Source organism: Eumetopias jubatus, unplaced genomic scaffold (genome assembly GCF_037043125.1).
Source record: "Eumetopias jubatus isolate StellerSeaLion01/CBP00866 unplaced genomic scaffold, mEumJub1_p1.0 scaffold_15, whole genome shotgun sequence".
Taxonomy (NCBI): domain Eukaryota; kingdom Metazoa; phylum Chordata; class Mammalia; order Carnivora; family Otariidae; genus Eumetopias; species Eumetopias jubatus.
The window spans coordinates 125,067-147,262 of NW_028274821.1; the positions used below are offsets into that span (position 1 = coordinate 125,067).

Genomic DNA, 22,196 nt, shown 5'->3' on the forward strand with positions numbered 1-22,196 from the left:
TTTACATACAGAGTTACACATCATCATGAGGAAGAACATTCCAGAAAGTTACAGAGTTCTTATGTTTTCAGTGTGTGCAAGTTGATATGACTTTAACCTTAGGGAAGCCAAAGAGGTTCTTTCGTTTTTCTTATCTTTATGTTTACCATGGCTTTTCTTAAGTTATCTTTTTGTTCTTGAAGCAGATGTACAATATGTGCTTGGGGCATAAATAAAGCCTGTGCTTTGAGGTTTTGCCCAGTCATTTTGAGCTTGGTAAAATGTAGGTGGACGTGCCATAGAACAGGGAGACCACTGTGATGTGGGACCCACATGTCCCAAAACTTTCCTCTGCCCTGCAGCTGACCTTCTTAAGACAATCTGACTGTAGGAGAATGTCATTAATGCCATGGGTATAAGGAGAATGATTACAGTGACAAAGAAGATATCTGACTCATAAACAGTGGTGCCAACACAGGCAAGCCTGAGTAGCCAGGGGACCTTACAAAAAAAGTGATCTAGTTTATTTCTCCCACAAAGTGGTACAAGGAAGATGAGCACTGTCTGCAGTGAGGAGTTGGCAAAACCAAGGAACCAGGATGCAGAAGCCATGAGGGCACAGAGATGGGGGTTCATCATCACCGTGTACTGCAGAGGCTTGCAGTTGGCTCTGTAGCGGTCCAATGCCATGACCCCTAAGAGAATGCATTCTGTGCCTCCCAACGTTAGAGAGAGGAACAGCTGAACTACGCACCCACCAAAGGAGATAGATTTGTCTGCTCCCCTGAGCTGAACCAGGAGCTGCAGGACAGTGCTGGTCGTGTAACACAGGTCCAGAAAGCTTAGGTTGGAGAGAAAAAGTACATGGAGTCTGAAGACGTGGGTCTAGTTGGGAAAATGCAATGACGGTGGTGTTTCCCAGCACAGTGAATACATAGAAGATCAGAAGAACCACAAAGAACACTAGCTCCAGTTGAGGCCACTCAGAGAAACCCAGCGGGATAAACCCAGTGAAAGAGTGTCATTTTTCTGTTCCATCCTCTGTTAGCACATGTTTCCTGTCAAGACCAAATATTTAGCTCCTTTCTCCTTTTTGCTACCATCCTGGTGTGTGTGGTTGACTGTTCCTCGCATGTCTTCTCACAAGACTAGCAGGATCAAGTGATTCCTGGCCAAGAAACAAAAGCAGAATTGTCCCATTCCCCAGTGGATTTGGATGAAAACTGGTAATAAAATCAGGCACAACTCCAGGAGGAGGCACTGGAGAACCAGGCTGGGTCTATAAGGCATCGCACATCATGAGATGACACACATCATTGGCACACATATTTAAGCTGCATGAAGTTCACGTGTTCCTATCTTATCACTCTGTAAACATCCCTCCTACCTGGCCAATAGACATGTTTTGTCAGGGAAATGATATTTGTCTGTTACTGTGCCTCTACACCAGTAGGTTGGTTCAGTAATAAATGTGAGAACTTTTGGCCGAATAGCTGCTGTGTTCTGATTTGTGAAGTACTGAATTCCCCCTCATATCAGAGCTCACATATCACCGTCCCATAGAACTTTCTGCAGTGATAGAAATGTCCCTTGACAACCAAGTACTTAAAGTGTAGTTGGGGGCGCCTGGGTGGCTCAGTTGGTTAAGTGTCTGCCTTCAGCTCAGGTCACGATCTCGGGGTCCTGGGACCGGGCTCCTTGCTCAGCGGTTGTCTGCTTGTCCCTGTCCCTCTGCCCCTCCCCCTGGCTCATGCTCTCTCTTTGTTTCTATCAAATAAACAAAATCTTAAAAAAAAACACACACAAAAATCAAGCATTTTGGGGCGCCTCGGTAGCTCAGTCGTTAAGTGTCTGCCTCAGCTCAGGTCATGGTCCCAGGGTCCTGGGATCGAGCCCCGCATCGGGCTCCCTGCTCCGCGGGAAGCCTGCTTCTCCCTCTCCCACTCCCCCTGCTTGTGTTCCCTCTCTCACTGTGTCTCTCTCTGTCAAATAAATAAATAAAATCAAGAGTTGGATGCTTAGTCAACTGAGCCACTTAGGCGCTCTGGGTTTTTTTTTTTTTTTAATTAAAAAATGAAAAAAAAAACTTTAAAAAACCCAAACATTTAGCAATTTTTTTCTAAAGATTTATTGATTTATTTTAGATAGACAGCACATAAGCAGGGGATGGGGCAGAAGCAGAGGGAGAGAATCTCAAGCAAGCTCTGACTCCCTGCTGAGCACAGAGCCCAACACGGGGCTCGGTCTCACCGCCCAGAGATCACAACCTGTGCCGAGATCGAGAGTTGGACGCTTCACCGCCTGAGCCAAGCAAGAGTCCCAAGCATTTAGCAATTTTTAAAAGAAATCTTCAAAAAAAAAAATTGGTGGGGGGGTGTGGATTTATCATAAGACATGGCCATGGGATTTCATCAATAACTATTGAATAAATGATGTACTCATTGAAATTACATAGCTTATACTAATTTAGTTCCATGTTATCATAAAAAGGAAATCATTATGGTTTAATATACAAAAAATCAAATAATGGACTTTGTGTTGGCATCAGTCATAGGTATAAAAGACCTTTCAGTCTGAGCTTAACAGGACTTAAAGTGCTATAAAAACACACATACATTTTAGAGAGAATGGGGGTGAGGGAAAAAGAGGCAGAGCAATCAGGAAGAATCAGACAGAGATACCGACAGAGGGAGAGACTTTATCGTAAATATGTATGTCATGATTCTACACAACTGGATTTGCACATACCTCACATGCAATAAAACAGAATACAACATAATCTTGAAGAAAATACATTCAGAGATAGGAAGTTATGACCTAGAATGTACTTATACAAATAATTCAATTACGGGTAAAATATCATCACTAGTTCTTTATATAAACATTGTGTCAGAATTACCTCTAATGTATTTTTGAAAGCTACATGTTTGGTTTTTGTGTTTTTGTGTGGCAGTAAAACAATTAAATACTTGATCAGAGAGAACCTGAAAACAACACCATTCAATCACAGTGCTTGACTTTTGCCCAAAAGATGCTTAAAATTACCATACCAATTTATCAGGAACTGCGAAAATTCATTGGCCCTGCACCCTCAGTTGGAATTAGAACTTTCAAATGCAGTGGCCAACACTTTCCTCTTCCTTTTGCAGATTTCTGTTTCACACATTACCAAAGTAAAGTGCATAAAATTCCTGAGTTTGGATTATTCACTATTAACATTTTTTTTATTTTATTGTGTTAGTCACCATACAATACATCATTAGTTTCTGATGTAGTGATCCACGATTCATTGTTTTCATATAACACCCAGTGATCCATGCAGTACATGCCCTCCTTAATACCCATCACCGGGCTAACCCATCCCCCTACCCCCTCCCCTCTAGAACCCTCAGTTTGTTTCTCAGAGTCCACAGTCTCTCATGGTTCATCTCTCCCTCCGATTCCCCCCCTTCAGTTTCCCCTTCCTTCTCCTAATGTCCTCCATGGTATTCCTTATGTTCCACAAATAAGTGAAACCAAAGGATAACTGACTTTCTCTGCTTGACTTATTTCACTTAGCATCATCTCCTCCAGTCCCATCCACATTGATGTAAAAGTTGGGTATTCATCCTTTCTGATGGCTGAGTGATATTCCATTGTATATACGGACCACATCTTTATCCATTCATCTGTTGAAGGGCATCTCGGCTCTTTCCACTATTAACATTTTAATCAGAATAAACACTTTAACAAGTTACCCAATTGAGTAATCTATGTACAAAGTGTAATATTGACATCACTCTCTATGATACAATAGTTAAAATGGATAAGAACTTGGAAATAAAGACAGATACAGTCTCAAAGCAATGACAGGTCAAAGCGCTATAATGCAAACTTTAAAGTACTATAAGGAAAGGTATAAAGAAAAGGATATTTTGGTATTATATAAATCTCAGACATCCATCAGCATTAGGTTAATCATCACGTTTCTGAAAGCTATCTTGAAGAGTTAGTGACACTGGACTCAACACATTGTCAGCTCTCAGGCGAGTCTGATGACCATTTTCATCCAGCTGCTTAGTGCTGAAGAAGCATAGTCATATACCAACCAAAGAGACGTCAGAGAATTAGCATTTTAAGTATTCTAAGACTTCCAAAATCTGAATTGGGTTTGGGTGTAGACCCACTGATGTATGAAAGAAATTGGTACAAAACTGGCATAAAATAAATGTTCATAAAATGTGAATAGGAGATGTAGTATTTCACACTCTTTTATACCTCCTTTGATTTCCTCTAAGGATGTGCTCTCTGGTATCCACAACAAAAATCTATGCTCAGAAAATTTCTTAATGGGATTAATTATAAAATATCTGAGACTGTCTAAATGTGCAACAACAGGGTATATCCCCTGACTCACACCTGCTCGGTTCAGTGTCACGCACACACACACACACACACATACAGAGATACTTGTTGAAATAACTTGCTGACAGATTTTTAAATGTGCCTCATAAAGGAAGCATTCACCAAAGTGAAGGAGGGCAAAAATAAAATGCTAACTCTCCCAAGGAAAACAACAATATCATAATGCACCATTAGAATAAAGCAATGATATATTTTAACATTATCCTATCAGGAAGAAATAAGAAGGTGGTTGAGAAAAGATAAAATCCTGGTGAAAGGAATTTGTACAAATGTTTTGCTGCTTTACAGGATTGTGCCCACTAAAAGAGAAAAACGAATGCAATTGTCTCCCTATGTTACAATTGCTTCCAGGGCCCTGCTGGCGAGCCCACTGGGAGGGAACTACCATACTCATGTCGTAGGCTACAACCTTACTTTTTTTTTTTTCTCATCACATTCAGGAAAATTATTATCCTTTAGTAATGCTGGATATATGAGAAAGATCAGGCTGCGAATGGCATTTTCCCATCACTTCTCAAGAGTATGTTCTGCTGATCCAGGTCACTTTGCTCCCTTCCTCCTCCCCAACTAGTCATGCATCCCTCTTCAATCTCTGTGCACCACACAGAACGCAATCTTCCCAGAGAAAGGATAAGGCTTGAATGAGATTAAATGAGAAATTTCATTTCATTTCCTTCTTACCATACTTAAAGAATTGCGTGATTACAATGAGATGCAACCTCAAACCGGTCAGAATGTCTAAAATGAACAAGTCAGGAAACAACAGATGTTGGCGAGGACGCGGAGAAAGGGGAACCCTCGTGCACTGTTGGTGGGAATGCAAGCTGGTGCAGCCAGTGTGGAAAACATATGGAGGTTCCTCAAAAAGTTGAAAATAGAGCTACCGTATGACCCAGCAATTGCACTACTAGGTATTTATCCAAAGGATATAAACATAGTGATCCGAAGGGACACATGCACCCCAATGTTTATAGCAGCAATGTTCACAATAGCCAAAACATGAAAGGAGCCCAGATGTCCATTGACAGATGAATGGATAAAGAAGAGGTGGTGTATATACAATGGAATACTACTCAGGCACCAAAAAGAATGAAATCTTGCCATTTGCAATGACATGGATGGAACTAGAGGGGATTATGCTAATCAAAATAAGTCAGTCAGAGAAAGACAAATACCATATGATTTCACTCACATGTGGAATTTAAGAAACAAAATAGAGGATCATAGGGGAAGGCAGGGAAAAAAAAAATAAGATGAAATCAGAGAGGGAGACAAACCACAGAGATTCTTAACTCTAGGAAACAAACGGAGGGTTGCTGGAGGGAAAGTGGGGGGGATGGGGTGATGGGTGATGGGCATTAAGGAGGGCACCTGGTATAATGAGCACTGGGTATTATATGCAACTGATCAATCACTGAACTCTACCCCTGAAACTAATAATACACTGTATGTTAACTAAATTGAATTTAAGTAAAAAATTTCCAAAATGGGCGCACAAATATCTCTTATATACCCTGATTTTAATTATTATGGGTATATACCCAGAAGTGGAATTGCTGGATCATGTGGTGATTCTGTTTTTAAGTTTTTACAAACCCCCCTACTATCTTCCACAATGGCTGTGCCAGTTTACATTTCCTCCAAAAGTGCACGGATTCCAGTGTCTCCACATCCTCTCCAACACTTTTTATCTTCTGGGGTTTTGTGCTTAACTTTATTGTTATTTTTGTGGGTTTTTTGGTAGTAGCCGTTCTGATGGATGTGAGTTGATGGCAAATTGATTGTTGGCAAAGGTGCAAAAAGCAATTCAAAGAGAATTTGCTGAGTGGTCTTGTTCTCCACCTTTCTCTTCTTGTTGCTGAGGCTGTTCTGCTCTTGTCAGCCTCTGGCCTGCAGCCTCCTTGAGAAGGAGCATCATGCCTTCAATTAAGCTGCAGAGTTCTGATGGAGAGATATTGGAAGTTGATGTTGAAATTGCCAAACAGTCTGTGATTATCAAGACCATTTTGGAAGATTTGGGGATGGATGAGGGAGGAGATGATGACCCAGTTCCTCTACCAAATGTCAACACAGCAATATTACAAAAGATCAATTCAGTGGTGCACCCACCACAAGGACGAAACTCCTCCTCCTGAGGATGATGAGAACAAAGAAAAGCAAACAGATGATATCCTTGTTTGGGACCCAGAATTCCTGAAAGTTGACCCAGAAACACTTTTTTAACTTATTCTGGCTGCGAGCTACTTAGACATCAAAGGTTTGCATAATGTTCCATGCAAGACTGATGTCAATATGATCAAGGGGAAAACTTCTGAGGAGGTTCACGAGACCTTCAATATCAAGAATGACTTGACTGAAGAAGAGGAAGCTGAGGTAAAAAAGAGAACCAGTGGTGAGAAGGGAAGTGAAGTGTGGGGCCTGACACGTAACACTGTAAGGATAGTTCCAATTACTAGTTGCACCGCTCTGCTTAAAATTGTTAATATTAGACAAATGGTAGACAAATGGTAGACAAATGCAGCAGAAAATCAGTTGTTTGAGCAGAATACTGTCTTCCTTGCATGTGTAGTTTGAATAGATTCCAAATTTATGGCTGAGTTTCTTCCAGTATGATCAAAAGTTTCTTTTTTCTTTGCTCTGAATAAAACTGAACTGTGGATTCTCTATAGAAGGTGGCATTTGGGGCTTTCCCTCTCTTTGTAGAGTGATTTCTGCCTTGTTTATTGTGTAGTTAACTTTAGTTTAATGATCTTTTTAAAGTTGGCTTTGTAAATAAAACATGTTGCAAAACGTTTTCTGAAATAGAATTAACAATGTATCATCTTTATTCATGAGTTGGAAACTGGAAGAAGGCTACTTGAGGTAAATGTTTTGAGTGGGGTTATTAGGTTGTCTTCCAGCTTTCTATGGTTAAGGAGTACCAGCAGAATCGATTAGCCTGTTATGTAACAAGTCTCCCTTAATTGAATCTAAGGACTTTTTTCATTTTTAATCTTCAGCTTTGAATATGTTGCCTGGAGACTCAGTGACTACTCAGTTTGTGGTTTGGAAGGAAATATAACTAGATAGTCTGTTAGCTTTTCAATTAAAAAAGATAGGGGCACTTGGGTGGCACAGTCGATTAAGCGTCTGACTCTTGGTTTCCACTCAGGTCATGATCTCAGGGTCCTGGGATCCAGCCCTGCATTGGGCTCCACGATCAGTGTGGAGTCTGCTGGAGACTCTCTCTCTCCCCCTGCCCCTCTCCATCCAAAATAAAAATAAATCTTAAAAAAAAAAAAGACAAATATCCCTTTCCCCCTGCCAAAAAATGAATTTGCCTTTGTAAAAATAGTGTTGCAGCACAGGTCATCCTGGAACACAAATGAACCTTGACCTAAACCTCACTTTATACAAAAATCAACTAAAAATTTATCATAAATGTAAATGTAAGAAGTAAAATTACAATATTTTTCAAAGAAAACAGAGAAGAAAATCTTCATTACCTGAGTTTAGGCAAGAAGTCCTTGAATATGATCTGAAAAGCCTGATCCATTCAATAATTGATAAATAGAACTTCATAAAATTAAAAACCTTTGCTCTGCACAATACACTGTTAGGAGAATAAAAAGACAAGCCACAGACTAGGGAAAATATTTGCAAATCCCTTATCTGATAGAAACTAGTATCCAGAGTATGTAAAAACCTCTCCAAAATACAACATTGGACAACAAAGACTTCAAGTAAAAAAATATGCAAAAGACTTGAACAGACACTTCTTCAAAGAGGATATACTGAAGGCAAATGAGCACATGAAAAGATTATCAACATCATCAGCCATCAGGGAAGTGCAAATAAAAACCATACTGAGACCACACAATACTAGAAGGACCAAAGTAGAAAACACTGACATTTCCAAGGGCTGTCAAGAATGTAGAGCGACTGGAATTGGCAAGAATTGCCGGTGTGAAGGCAAAACGGTACAGCCACTCTAGAAAATGTTTCACTACTTTTTAAATAAAGGTAAACATACACATACCATATGATCCAGAATCTTACTCCTAGGTAACTACCCAGGAAAAATGAAAACATATGTTTACAAAAAACCTTGCACAGGAATGTTTCGTAGCAGCTTTACTTATAATATCCAAAAATAGGAAACAACTGAGAGCCCTTTGTGGGGAGAATGGATGAACAAATTGTGGTGTAGCTGTAAGGGGGTTGCAGGGTTCTTGTCTCACCAAGTCCAAGAATGAATCTCTCAGACACAAAAGGCTGAAGTGCAGTGAAAGTTTGTTGAGTGAAGGTGAGAGCAGAAAGGAAAGGAAAAGCTCTCTAGAGTGAGCGGGGTCCCGAATGGGTGGCCACTGAGGGCTGTCACCGGCGGTCTTTACTGAGAACTGACCGGGAAGCTTGTGGCCTTGAGATTCTGAGATTCTGGTGCCACCTTGGTCTGAGGACTGTTGAAAACACCCTTATGCCTTACTTCTTTGGGGTCTGGGCATTTTCTGTGGTTACAATGTAGCCACCAAAGAAAAATACTCCTTGACATCCAGGGCCAGGGTGGTCTGGTCTTTCCCTTATCTCTTGTCTTAGCGCTTTTGCTGCCAGGGATAGTTTCAGAGTCTAGTAAGCACGCCCCCCACCCCAAGTCTCCCTGCCTATACCTTAACCCTTTCCTTACTCATAGCCATCCAACGAATGGAATATGACTCAACAATAAAAGGAACCAACAACTTGACTGGATCTCAAAGACATGATGTTGATTGGAAAAAGCCAGTCTCAACGGTTACATGCTACATGATTTCATTTACATGACAATCTCAAAAAGACAAAACTATAATGATGGAGAACTGATCTGTGGTTGTCAGGACTTAGGGGGAGAGTTTGCAGGAAGGGTGTGACTACAAAGGAGCAGTACCAGGGAATTTCTTAGGGTGATGGATCTGTATCCTGATTATGGTGGCGACTATATAAATCTATATTTTAAAAAACCTATGGCACTGCACACCCCCCAAAAAGTTCAGTTTTACTGTAAGTTAACTTTAAAAAATTAAATTATAGAACACAAAATAACAATAATAAATCTATTACATGTTAATATAAATAACAGTTTGTGGAAAGTAGTTATATTATAACAAGGAGAAACTTGGCATGTCTGACTCCGTTTGTTTCTATTTCCCTTGCTACTGTGACCTATAGCTTAGAAACCTCTGCTTAGCCCTGCACGTAGGCATGGTGTCATCAAAGGAATTTTCCTTACAGCCATGAATTACAAAGTTGATCTTACCCAAAACCTACCTCATCCAAGGAGGTAAGAAATTACACACAGAAATGACTATGCTATGTTTAAGATTTACGGGAATGACATGACCAGAATCCTGTAACAAAAATCAACTGACCAAGACAAAGAAGATACAAACCCTCCCTCAGATGTCAACAGACATCAGTCACCCTTTGACTCCCACCCCCCCCCCCACTTCCTTGCTCAAATCTCATGCTCAGGGAGATGGTTTTTTGGGACAATAGTCTGCCATCTCCTTGGTTTGCTAGCTTTCCAATTACAGTCTCTTTCCCTGCCCCAACATCTTGCCTCTCAACAGATTGGTGTGTTGTGTGGCAAGTAAAAAAGATTTGGGCTTGGTTACAATATTCCCAAAAGAAAAAAAAAATGCAGCAAGAAAGTTGGCATTGTCTTACAATTTTGCAAATTTCTTTAATGTCTGCCTTGATAGATGACAATTGGATTCTCATATCTGCTTCTGCATTCAATTTCTTTTGGTTTGGCACATCATGTAGTCTCAGAAAAATTCAATTGTACACTCATAAGAGTAAACTAGACAAATATTAGTATTATTCTGAGAAGAGTCTGACCTCATGTCCCCCCAGAAAAGTGTTGGGGACCCTTTGACTTCCCTAGAGCACACTTTGAAAACCACTGGCCTATGTTATAACTTTGCACCAGAGGAAGTGCTTTTCTTTGTATGATTAATTTTCTGAAAAATATTCATCATTTAACATATTTATTGTGTGATTATGATATACAGTCATAATCTTTAAAGTCAAACTTTGATGTTTATTGTAGTTAGAGGACCACTTTGATTTATGATTTCCAGCAATTAATTGCCCAGAAACATGCCAAAGATGTTATTTTCATCTTATGGGATTAAGAATATTAATTATCTGCCATCAAAACATTAACACTGTCATTTCTTTATTTGAATAAGTAATATTTGTTGTAAAAAGAAATACTTGTAAGAAATAACTCACCTTGGTTGAAAAGATGTTTCCATGACTGCAGGTCATAACTGCAATGTTATGTGGGCAGAACTGTTCAGCTTAGAACCCATTTACAGTCTGTAACTCAGAAAGCTTTACCTCCTCAGAAACTGTGAAATCAATAAGCAGCTTATATGAGAATGGCCTTAGGTAATCTGCATATATGTAAATTGGGACTGACTGCAGCATCAGAAAGAGCAGATTTCCCTGCCTCTGTGAGTGTTGGGCAATGCAAAGTTAGGGCAGGTGCCAGCACCCTGGGGCTCTGACTCATCTGGTTTGCCTGGGTTTCAGCTCTGAAAGTTCACACCACTGTCTCACGTAACAAAGACTGTAACAAGATAATTTGACATAGTCTAAACTATGTTTGGAGTTATGTTTCCCTGGGAACCAGGCTCATTATCCAGGATTGGAAACCTACCATCTAGCTAACATTTACGGATGGTTCGACTGCATTTCCAGTCAGTCTCACAAGAAGTCCAGGCAACCAGGCCTTCAGCAGGAAAGGACAGAGGAGAAGACTAGGCTAGCAAGACTCTCCTTTGTCCTGGAATACAGAGAATGAAGGGGAAGTTTTCTTCTCTAACCAGGCCTTGTTGAAACCCTTGAGAGTCTAGACTCCCCCAGAAGACCCCATGGCCCAAGATCTCCTTTAGAGGAAATCCTGGGTCTAGTATGCAGGATATGTCAAGAACTCTCACCGAATAGAATGGTAGTTGCCAGGGTAGCCAGATTGTGTGGGTGGTACAGGAAGCGGGAAGAGTTGGTGAAAAGGCACAAACCGCAAGAGATGAGATGACTAAGTTCTGGGGATGTACTATAGAGACAGTGACCACAGCTAGCAGTGCTGTATTATATACTTGAAAGTTGCTAAGAGTAAATCTTAAATGTTTCACCATACACCAAACAATGGTAATTACGTGAGGTGATGGAAGTGTTAGCTAACCTGATTGTGGTCATCATTTTGCAATATATACATGTATCAGGTTGATGCAGGCCGGCTGGGTCCAAGGACCACAGGGCGTCCCACAGGACCCGCCAAGAGGGTGCTTGGCTTTATGCAGGATAGAAATAAAATGTGAGCTGAGAGGAGGTGAGAGCAGAGTTTATGGAAGCTCTAGAAAGAGAGTAGATACAGACAGAGGGGTCGGGGAGACTCAGAAAGGAAAGAAGAGTGAGTCTTATCTTCGCTTGGTGTCTAGGGTTTCTATTGAGGGTTGTGGTCTGATGCACGTGTCCTCTCGCATCCAGCGGCAAAGACGAGTGTTTAGGTGTCCTCCATAAGATCCCTGGAGCCAGGGGTCTGGTGAGTCAGTGGTCTTGGCATGATGACCCCGCCTTGTCACTCCTTAGGTGTTCTCTATTGTGCTGGGAGACTTCAAAGAAATCATTAACTCTTTGACCTTTACAAGGAGGACACACATTATCTGCCCTATAAGGCATGTGTAAGGTGGGGGTGCAGGTCCTGGCAAGGGAAGAAGCAGGAAAGGGAGCAAAAAAGCAGCCATTCATGGGGTCCCTTTAGTTTCCCCGCCTCAAAATCTCCTGCTGTACACCTTAAATGATAGTATATATCAACTATATCTTTTTTTTTTAAAGATTTTATTTATTTGACAGAGAGAGACAGCAAGAGAGAGAACACAAGCAGGGGGAGTGGGAGAGGGAGAAGCAGGCTTCCCGCCGAGCAGGGAGCCCGATGCGGGGCTTGATCCCAGGACCCCGGGATCATGACCTGAGCTGAAGGCAGACGCCCAGTGACTGAGCCACCCAGGCACTCCATATATCAACTATATCTTAATAAATCTGGGAAAAATCATCTTTCAAGAATTAAAATAAAAGAACCCCTACAACTCAACAATAAAAAGACAAAGAACCCAATTAAGATGTGAACATAGACTTGAATGGACACTTCTCTGAAGAAGGCCTACAAACACTCTACAACCCCATGAAAAGTTGTACAGCATCAATAATTGTTAGGAAAATGCAAATCAAAGCCACAGTGAGGTACCACTTCACACACATAATAAGTGTTCACATTAAAAATAAAAGAGCCGGCTACCACACTAGCAAAATGAGTTTATTCAGTAATAGCAGAGAAATTGCGATTTGGGACAAGCAAACTATGTAAACTGTGGGCAAGCCTGGAGAGCAAAGGGAAGGTCAACTTTTTTAAAAAGATTTATTTATTTATTTATTTGAGGGGGGAGGGGAAGGGGAAGAGAGAATCATAGGCACAGTCCACGCTGAGTAGGGAACCCACCACAGGGTTTGATCTCACGACCCTGAGATCATGACCTGAGCTGAAACCAAGAGTCGCACGCTTAAACGACTGCACCACCCAGGTGCCCCAGGAAGGTAAACTTTAACGAGGTTTTGTTTTTTTTTTTAAAGATTTTTTATTTATTTATCTGACAGATAGAGAGACACAGCGAGAGAGGGAACGCAAGCAGGGGGAGTGGGAGAGGGAGAAGCAGGCTTCCCGCCAAGCAGGGAGCCCGATGCGGGGCTCGATCCCAGGACCCTGGGATCATGACCTGAGCCAAAGGCAGACAGACGCCTAGCGACTGAGCCACCCAGGCGCCCCTTTAACGAGGTTTTAAGAGGAAGTTGGGGAAACTTGTTTTGAACAAAAGTTTATTTGAGAAGAATAAGACTCTGAGGTTGTAGTGGTTTCTTATCAGCAAGCAGTGGTTGGTTAGTGTGCTGCTGCTGGGGCAAAGGGAGAGCCTCCTTCTTTTTTTATGAAATTCCTACCTGTGTCCTCGGTTGTCAAGAAAAGAATTCTCTTCCTTCTTGCAGCTGGTTACGCAGGCAGCAGTGAGTGGGCCCCACCCAGGGCTTCCCAGCTCCGTTCTTAACTGAGCCCTTGTTACCTGTTTTCACACAACCATAACAAAAATAAGAAAAACAGAAAATAGGTATTAGAGAGAGTGTGGAGAAATTGGAATCGTCTTAGATGGCTGGCAGAAATGTAAAATGGTGTAGCCAGTGTGGAAAACAGTTTGGAGGTTTCCCAAAAAGTTAAGCATAGAATTATGAACCAGCAATTGCATTCCTAGGTATATACCTAAAAGAACTGAAAAAATTTTGTACACAAATGTTCAACGTAGCACTATCAATGACATTCGAAAGGTAGAAAAATCCCAAGCACCCATCACATGATGCACGAATAAATAAATGTTGTATGTAAATACAATAGAATGTTATTTAGTTTTAAAAAAGAATGAAAATTCTGCGATATGCTACAGTCTGAATGAAACTTGAAAACATTGTGCTAAGTGAAATAGGCCATTCACACACATACACATACACTACTACATATTTCCAATTTATGAGCTTCCTAGAGTAGTCAGATTCACAGAGACAGACAATAGAATGCTGGTTGTCACAGGCTGGGGGACAGAGAAGTGAGCCGTCACTGCTGGGGAGTGATTGCTTGATGGGAACTCAGTCACCTTTGGTGTAATACAAATGATGTGGAGCTGGGTAGAGGGGATGGTTGCACAGCCTTCTGAATGTACTACATGCCACTGAACCCTGTGCTTTATCTTTTTAAAGATTTATTTCTTTATTTCATAGAGATAGAGACAGAGCGAGTGTGAGAGCACGAGCGGGGGAGGGGCAGAAGAAGAGGGAGAGAGAATCCCGAGCAGACTCCCCACTGAATGTGGAGCCAGATGTAGGGCTTGATCCCACAAACCTGAAATCATGACCTGAGCCAAAATCAAGAGTCAGATGCTCAATCAACTGAGCCACCCAGTCGCCCCTGAACTGTATACCTTAAAATGGCTCATTTTATGTTCCATAAATTTCACCTCAACTTTAAAAAGGGGGGGGGCAGGACAGGCTCCGTCATGGTGAGGAAGGGCCTGGAGATCAGTGCACAGATCATGAAAAAGAAAAGAAAAGAAAAAAAAGAAAAGAAAAGAAAAGAAAAGAAAAGAAAAGAAAAGAAAAAAGAGATCTTTGGCACAATATGGGTGTGCAGGCTAGGAGCTGAGAAGAGGTCCCTCAACCAGCCGGCCTCCCTTACTGAGCAGTCATTGACCTTTGTCATCCTTATCTGAAACTCAGGTTTTATTTTGTTATTTTCTTATCATAAGTACCCAGTGTTATCCCCAAGTCTGTACTGCTTTCTTCATTGTTGCAATCAATATCTTATCTTGAGAACAGAGATGCTTGGAAAACCAAGAAAAGGAATTGTGTATTGCAAACAGCTTTGGCCTAGAGAAGAGATGATACGCAGAAAATGGAGCAAGAGTTGAAAGTAAGGATGCAAACAGCCTTCCGGAAAACCTGTGGGACAAGCACACGTTCAGAGGCCTGAGAAAAGGCTAGACTCCCAGCATTCACTCAGGTGGGCTAGATAGACTCTTATTATGTGGAAATCTAGAGAACTTGGGGACATCTGGTTTATACTGAGATGCACACACATATGGCAGAAATCTGCCTGTGGAGTCGAATTCTGGAAAGGCTCATGGCCCAGAATACAAGTGCATGCCTCCAGGTACAGCACCTGCCAATCCCGAGAAGACTGACAATTCTCTAGGCAACCACTCTCCCATCAGATTTAGGGAGAGGAATTCACACAAAGGTCACACCAGCATCTCAAAATCTGGCTCACAACCCTTGCCTTTGAAATCCCAAAAGTTTCAGGAGAGATCATATGAAAAGCGCCACAGTAGGAGTTTCCTGGGAAGGCTGGAGCTTGGTAGAAACTCATTAGTTCTGGTTGGTGGCAGCCTGCCCTAGCACCATGCACGTGGACTCTCTGGAGTATCCAGGATTGTTGGTGATGACACCAAAGTCCAGCTGGGAAGACCCGTGGCACACAGGCTCCACGTGGATAGGATGTTGGCTAATACCAAGAACACTATCTGGCACGTAGGAGGTAATAAAAATACTGATATGTATCTGAGTGAGTGAGAGATAGAGAAGAGGGCTTGATCCCAGCTGCAAAGGAAGAGACCTTTTTGAACCCTCACATGCACGTCACTAGGGAGCACGGAAAAGAAAGCTGCTGAGTCAGAGCCCAATCCCATCTAAACCCAGAGTGGGGAGCATCACTGCAATTCCTTCACTATAATCCATTCAAATTGTTGTTGTTCTTTGGGGTTTTTTGGTAGGCTCCCCACCCAGCATAGCTCCCGATGTAGAGTCCAACGTGGGCTTGAACACATGACCTTGAGATCAAAAGCTGAGCAGAGATCAATAGTCAGAGGCTTAACCCACTGAGCCATCCAGGCGCCCCTGTTTTGGTTTGGTTTTAATCTTCCTATTTTCAGATACTAGTTTGTTACTTATTGGTCCATAAAAATTCTCTTCACAAAAAAATTTAAAAAGGAGTCAGAAAAACATGGCTTACGGAGTTTTTTGTGTCTTCTTCTGGTAGTTTCTTGTACACTCCACAACAGTTTCACTTTTAGTATTGGATAAGTACCAGCTGTGGGAATTGACTCCTATGTGCCTTACTGCCCACACCTGGTGAAGGCCAAAATACTGAAATAGAATGTACTCCAGAGGTGCCAAATGCTAGGAGCTCACCGAGACCTCACATGATTAGCCCTAATTAATGGGACCATCAGAAGCTTGCTAAATTCCTTTACAAAGTAGTGAAGGAAGCCTAAGATCAAGGACCAAACCCTTTAAGAAAAAAAGACTTATTTATTTATTTGTTTGTTTATTTATTTATTTATTTGCGAGAGCGCAAGAGAGCAGAAGCAGAGGGAGGGGCAGAGGCAGAGGGTGAAGGAGAAGCAGGCTCCCCACTGAGCGAAGAGCCCCATCCCAGGACCCTGAGATCATGACTGGAGCTGACACTTAACCGACTGAGCCACCTAGGTGCTCATTTGGTCCCCCACCAGGGAACAAATTCTTATCCAACAGACTATCAGTTGCCAGTTACTAGCATCCAGTGATGTACAATCCTGTGTAGTCTTAGGCTCTAAAACATCCTCTGCTCCCTTCTCAGCCAAAACATCTATATTTCATTATAAACATTGTGCACAGAACATCAGTAAGCCCGTAAGATTTTCATGACTACATTTTTGGGAAGGCAACTTGACACTATTAATTAATTATAATTGACAACACACGTTTACACCCAGGCACCCATTTCAGGCACTATAAAAATGTAGGTACACACTGACTAATGATGTGTCCACCCCCACAAAAAACACTCAAAAAATAACAAATTGAAAATAAATTAGAAACAAGTTAATGCCTACCCACAGGAGAAAGATGAGTTAAGTAAGGATGTATGCAGACTGAGATACGTGGATGCTCACGAGAGGGTCAGGGCCATGCCGGCTGCCCGGGGTTGGTTCTCTAGAGAATAACAATACCACCAGGGCATCGTACAACTTGGCAGTTGCTTCCTTGCTGAGACCGATGAGCTCTGACCCCCTTTGTCACAGCAGAGGATACCAGCATCCTTATATAGTGAAGATCCACACACTCTGCCTTGATTGGACTTGGCGTCACAGCCTAATATCAGACGTTTCCTCTGAAACACTTTAGAATTCAGCAGCTTACCATCTCTACGGTCATTTATCACCTAGACCCTGGTAACAGTCTCCTAACCAGTCCCCTTTTGTCCACTCTGCCCCTATATCCTATTTGCCACATGAGTATTGAAGAGGTCGTTTCACAACGCAAATTATTGTGTCATTCTTGAAAACTCTGATGGACTCCACCGCATTTGGAGAGAAGTTGACGTTGCCTCATGGAGGCCACACCTCTTGGCTTTATCTTCCTCTCTGTTGCTCTCAGTAGTCTCTCGGTCACCCCAAACTAATTCCCTTTCTGGGCCTTACACAGGCTGTTCTTTGTGTTCCCAACACTCATCTTTCAGATCTCCCCAGAGCTGCTTCCTCATCATCATTCAGATCTTAAAGGATCTGCTTTTCAGAGAGGCCATCTCAAACATCAGATAAAAAGCACTTTCACAAATTCTTATCTTTCCCGTGGTAATTAGCAGTGCCCTACAAGAGCTTATATTTTTGTTTAAATGTTTATTCCTTATCTTTTCAGAAGAATATAAGCTCCTGTGGGCAGGACTCTGGCTTGTGATTAGAACAATGCCCTGCCCACAATAGGGAATCAAAACATGGAGGAAGAGAAAAAAGTAACACAACAAATTGCTCACACTGGTTTCCCTGAGCATGGGGAAGGCAAGAGATATGAGAAAAAAATAAGATCGTAAAATTTCTGTAAATGTCCATGATAAGAATGAATGTATAGGGATAAGTTTTGCACATTCATAAAACTGAGCATGTGTGAAATAAATACAACAGCAAAAATGTTCTGATAGGAAATGAGAGAGAACATTTCATTATGTTATTAATGAAAAATTACTTATGACTTTTGTTAAAGATAGTAAGGAAGACTTTATTTAAGGTGGCTACTACAACAGGGTTGTATTGTTGGGGGAGAGAGAGAGGGTTGACTCAGAATACAACAGAGAAAAATGGGAACTTACAGCTCCGCAAGTCAGTAGATAGAAGACTAAGAGGAAACATCAAGGGCAGAGGGGATTCTGGCCAAACAGGATCCTGCTAAATCCTAACAGGATTCCTGCTGAAAGCAAGCTAGGTGATCGGATATAACCTCAACACCCCTGAAGAGGTTGTTGGCATAATTGTCAACGAGCTAAAAGCATGCTGAGAGCAAGTAGTCCCTGTAGGGGAGTGTCTGTGGGCCTGAGTCAAGGAAATATATGCGGGGGCCCTGCTGGGGGTAGGAGCCAAGGCTGTCGACAGTGAAGGCAAGAGTATCAAAGACAAAAGTCGCCCAGGAGAGCCCTGCCCCAACTGCCCAGCAGCCTCTGCCTGCCCTCATGAAGCAAGATCACCTGGAGTTATGATTCCAATGAGGAGGTGGATGCCCCAGAGGTGTGACTGATTCCTTAGCCCTCTCCACCATGCAGCTCTATGACTGCCTGAGAGAACCTTACATGCAAGCATAAAAGTCTCAGGACAAATATGTATGAATCTTCCATACATTTTAAAAAATATTTTTACTTATTTGACAAAGAGAGAGAGAGAGTGCGTGTGCACAAGCAAGGGGAGCAGCAGAGGGAGAGCGAGAAGCAGACTCCCCGCTGAGCAGGGAGCCCCATGCGGGGCTTGATCCCAAGACTCCGGGATTATGACCTGAGCCAAAGGCAGCTGCTTAACCGACTGAGACACTGAGGCACCCCGAAACCACATCACTCTTTGAAAATTTGATAAAATCCCTGATAATTTCCCTGGCCATTCAATATTTTATTATCTATAATCTTTCTACACATCTATTTGGATGAAGTGTATTCAGTAATCAATGGATGGCATATACGTCCATTTTGGGAATTTATTTTATTTTTATTTTTTTTCATTTTGGCAATTTAGATTGTACTTTCCTCTGAGTTTCTCGTCTCTGTTTTATGGGTTTCAATAGGGCCAATGGCTTTTAAGTTGGATTATAAGAAACCCTAGCTTTCTATACAGGGTACAATTGGCCATTGGTCTTAATTCAGATCATGGTAGTTATTTATTTACTTCCATTATAATAAACATACAGTGTTATGTTGGTGTCAGGTGTATATAGTTGCATTTTTAGGGAAACAAAGCTAAACTTGGGATTGCACTCTAACCAAAGGCTCACTAACAACAAATCATAACCTGTTAAGTAATGTCTTAAAGGCCAAAATACTGTAGTAATCCACCTTGAACATTCACGTTGGTCATGATCCCTGTCATTGTCTTTGAGATTATGAAAGAATAGTAGAATACAGATCATCCTTGTTTAATAGATAAGAACACTGTGTTTTATGGATATGAAGTAACTTGGTCAAAGTGACACTGGTTTTACTGGCTGAACTTTGAGAACTGGAAAATAATCAGAGCATTTTTGGAGATTTACAATGGTTTTGTGATCCAGTTTCAAGCTGTTAAGTCAATGTATGAGTGTGAGGACTTCATAAATACAACAGCAAAAATGTTCTGATAGGAAATGAGAGAGAACTTTATTCAGCACTTTTTTTTGCAAAAGATTTAAAATAAGTATAAATGAGGTTGATGCCCTCAGAGAACTATGGAATACTTTCATGATTTCTTAAGGAATTGTAGTGAAAACAGTATCCCAAGATTTCCCAGCTGTTAGTAACACAGTGCTCCCATGTGAATATGAATGCCAATTTCACAGCTCTGAGCACCCTACCACCACAAACACCTGCTCACATCTGGATTCGATGTAAGCCCACTGTACTCTAGGGCCTCTCTCGGGTGGTGGTACTTTTCACTGTGATGCTCTCATGCCCTTGAAGCCCTGGATGCAAGGCCAATGGTAGAGGCTCAGCTTCCTTGTTGCCCCACAGCTCTCAGATGAGATGAATGTTCCTCTCTTAATTCAGGTCACGGTGGGTCATCTGAGCCACAATCTTCCCAAAGCCTGTTGAAACCATATCTGTAACATGGAGCTGTTTTGTTCATTACTTATCCACTTTGACAAATCCAATTTGTGAGATAATATCAAATTGTGGTAAGGAACTCTGGGGTCATTCTACCCCAGTTTGAGCCCTGGCAGCACCCCTCATTATTGGTGGGATGGCCTTAAGTGTCATAACTAATCTATTTCTGTTTTCCTGCATTTTAAGTGCAGACATTGTCCCCAGGTTTCTCCTGATGCACCGACTGTGTATTAATGGGTTAGTACAGGCTTAACATTCAGTCAACTCTCAGTAAATGTGCTATTATTCTTTCTGTATATTGACACTGGTACAAATTGCGAATAAGACACAGACTTGTTCCAATCAGAGAAAGACATGTATCATATGACCTCACTGATATGAGGAATTCTTAATCTCAGGAACAAACTGAGTGTTACTGGAGTGGTTGGGGGTGGGAGGGATGGGGTGGCTGGGTGATAGACATTGGGGAGGGTATGTGCTACAGTGAGCGCTGTGAATTGTGCAAGACTGTTGAATCACAGATCTGTACTTCTGAAACAAATAACGCAACATATTTTAAGAAAAAAGAAAAAGAAGAAGATAGCAGGAGAGGAAGAATGAAGGGGAGTAAGTCAGAGGGGGAGACGAACCAGGAGAGATGATGGACTCTGAAAAACAAACTGAGGGTTCTAGAGGGGAGGAGGGTAGGGGGATGGGTTAGCCTGGTGGTGGGTATTAAAGAGGGCACGTTCTGCATGGAGCACTGGGTGTTATGCACAAACAATGAATCATGGAACACTACACCAAAACAAATGATATAATATATGGTGATTAACATAACAATAAAAAATTAAAAAAAAAGACACAGGCTTGTTCTTAAGATGTTTCTAGTTCAGTTCAGCTTGTTTGGGTCAGTTGAGTTCATTTCAATTCAATTATTTGTCAATGGATAATTATAAAATGTATTTTTCTCAAAAAGATGAGAGTCTACAAAGAAATACAGGCTGTTTGATAAACAAATAGTTCTAATGAGTACAATAAAAAAGAAGTGTGCACAAGGTAAAAGGTAGCAGCCACAGAGAAAGACACCAGGAACTTTAAATTTTATTGTAATGTTAACCTTAAAACTGTCAGTTATTTTACCAGCAAAATGGTTTTATTTGGGAATAAAAGAATTGCAATTCAGAACACGCAAGCTATAGCAAAACCAAAGGCAAGTCCAACAAACAAAAAGAGAACTATGATTTCATGAAGAAGATGGAGGAAGTTGGGAGAGGTTGTTTTGAATGAACATCCATTGAAGAAAAGCAAGAGTTTAAGGTGGTGAGTTTCTCACTGGCTGAGTTGCAGTGATAGTTGATTTCTTGGGGAGATGCACTCAACATCTTTTCCTTTTGGGGCCTGAAATGACAATTCTTTCCTGCTGAAGATTCTTCTGCTGGAGCCTGTAATTGACATTTCTTCCTATAATTAATGTTGAATAGTACTGCTCTCCCCTTGGAGCTTCCCCTTCCAGCCTCTCAAGTCTACTTTAGTGAGGTTTCCCTTTATTGATTTCCACAGTAATATGGGCCAGGCTATATTGTTTGACCTGCCCTTCCCAACCACACTCCACAGAAAGCCAGAATGGGATCAAGTCCTAGGAGCATTCTACTGTTCAACCAGAGACAGTGATAAATGGGGACAGAAAGGTGAGCTTTGAACCAACATTCAGAGTGCTAAAGTCACATTGGTGGAGCTAAGATCAGCTGACCAGGCTGAGGGGAGAAGTAGCACTAAACAAAGAAAGCACCACAGTGCTCAGTGAGTCAACGGCAGAAAGATGAGGGTGTTGGCTATGGCTTCAGATGGAGTTTGGAGTTCTTGAATTTTCTTCCCAGGCAACTGGCTTCAGGGTTCTGATGGTTGCTCCTTAAAAGAATGTTAAATAACAAGCAAACAAACAACCTATTCAACACCACACACATTTTTAGGTTATTTAAATGGCCTTATCCTTAGTTTACAAATACAAAGAATTTATTTGCCAGGTATTGCAGACAGGCTTTTAACATAGTATTGTCAAACTCTTGGAACCAATTTGACTCGTCTGCTTTACAGAAAATAACCACACTTTGACCTACTTGCTAAA

At 41.5% G+C, this 22,196-nt stretch overlaps 2 pseudogenes; one reads left to right on the forward strand and one right to left on the reverse strand.

The window, feature by feature from the left end:
• Positions 1-241: 241 nt before the first annotated feature.
• On the reverse strand, positions 242-1,017 carry LOC148162353 (olfactory receptor 2B8-like; annotated as a pseudogene).
• A 5,282-nt stretch (positions 1,018-6,299) lies between these two features.
• On the forward strand, positions 6,300-6,779 carry LOC114200766 (S-phase kinase-associated protein 1 pseudogene; annotated as a pseudogene).
• The last annotated feature ends 15,417 nt before the right edge of the window (positions 6,780-22,196 follow it).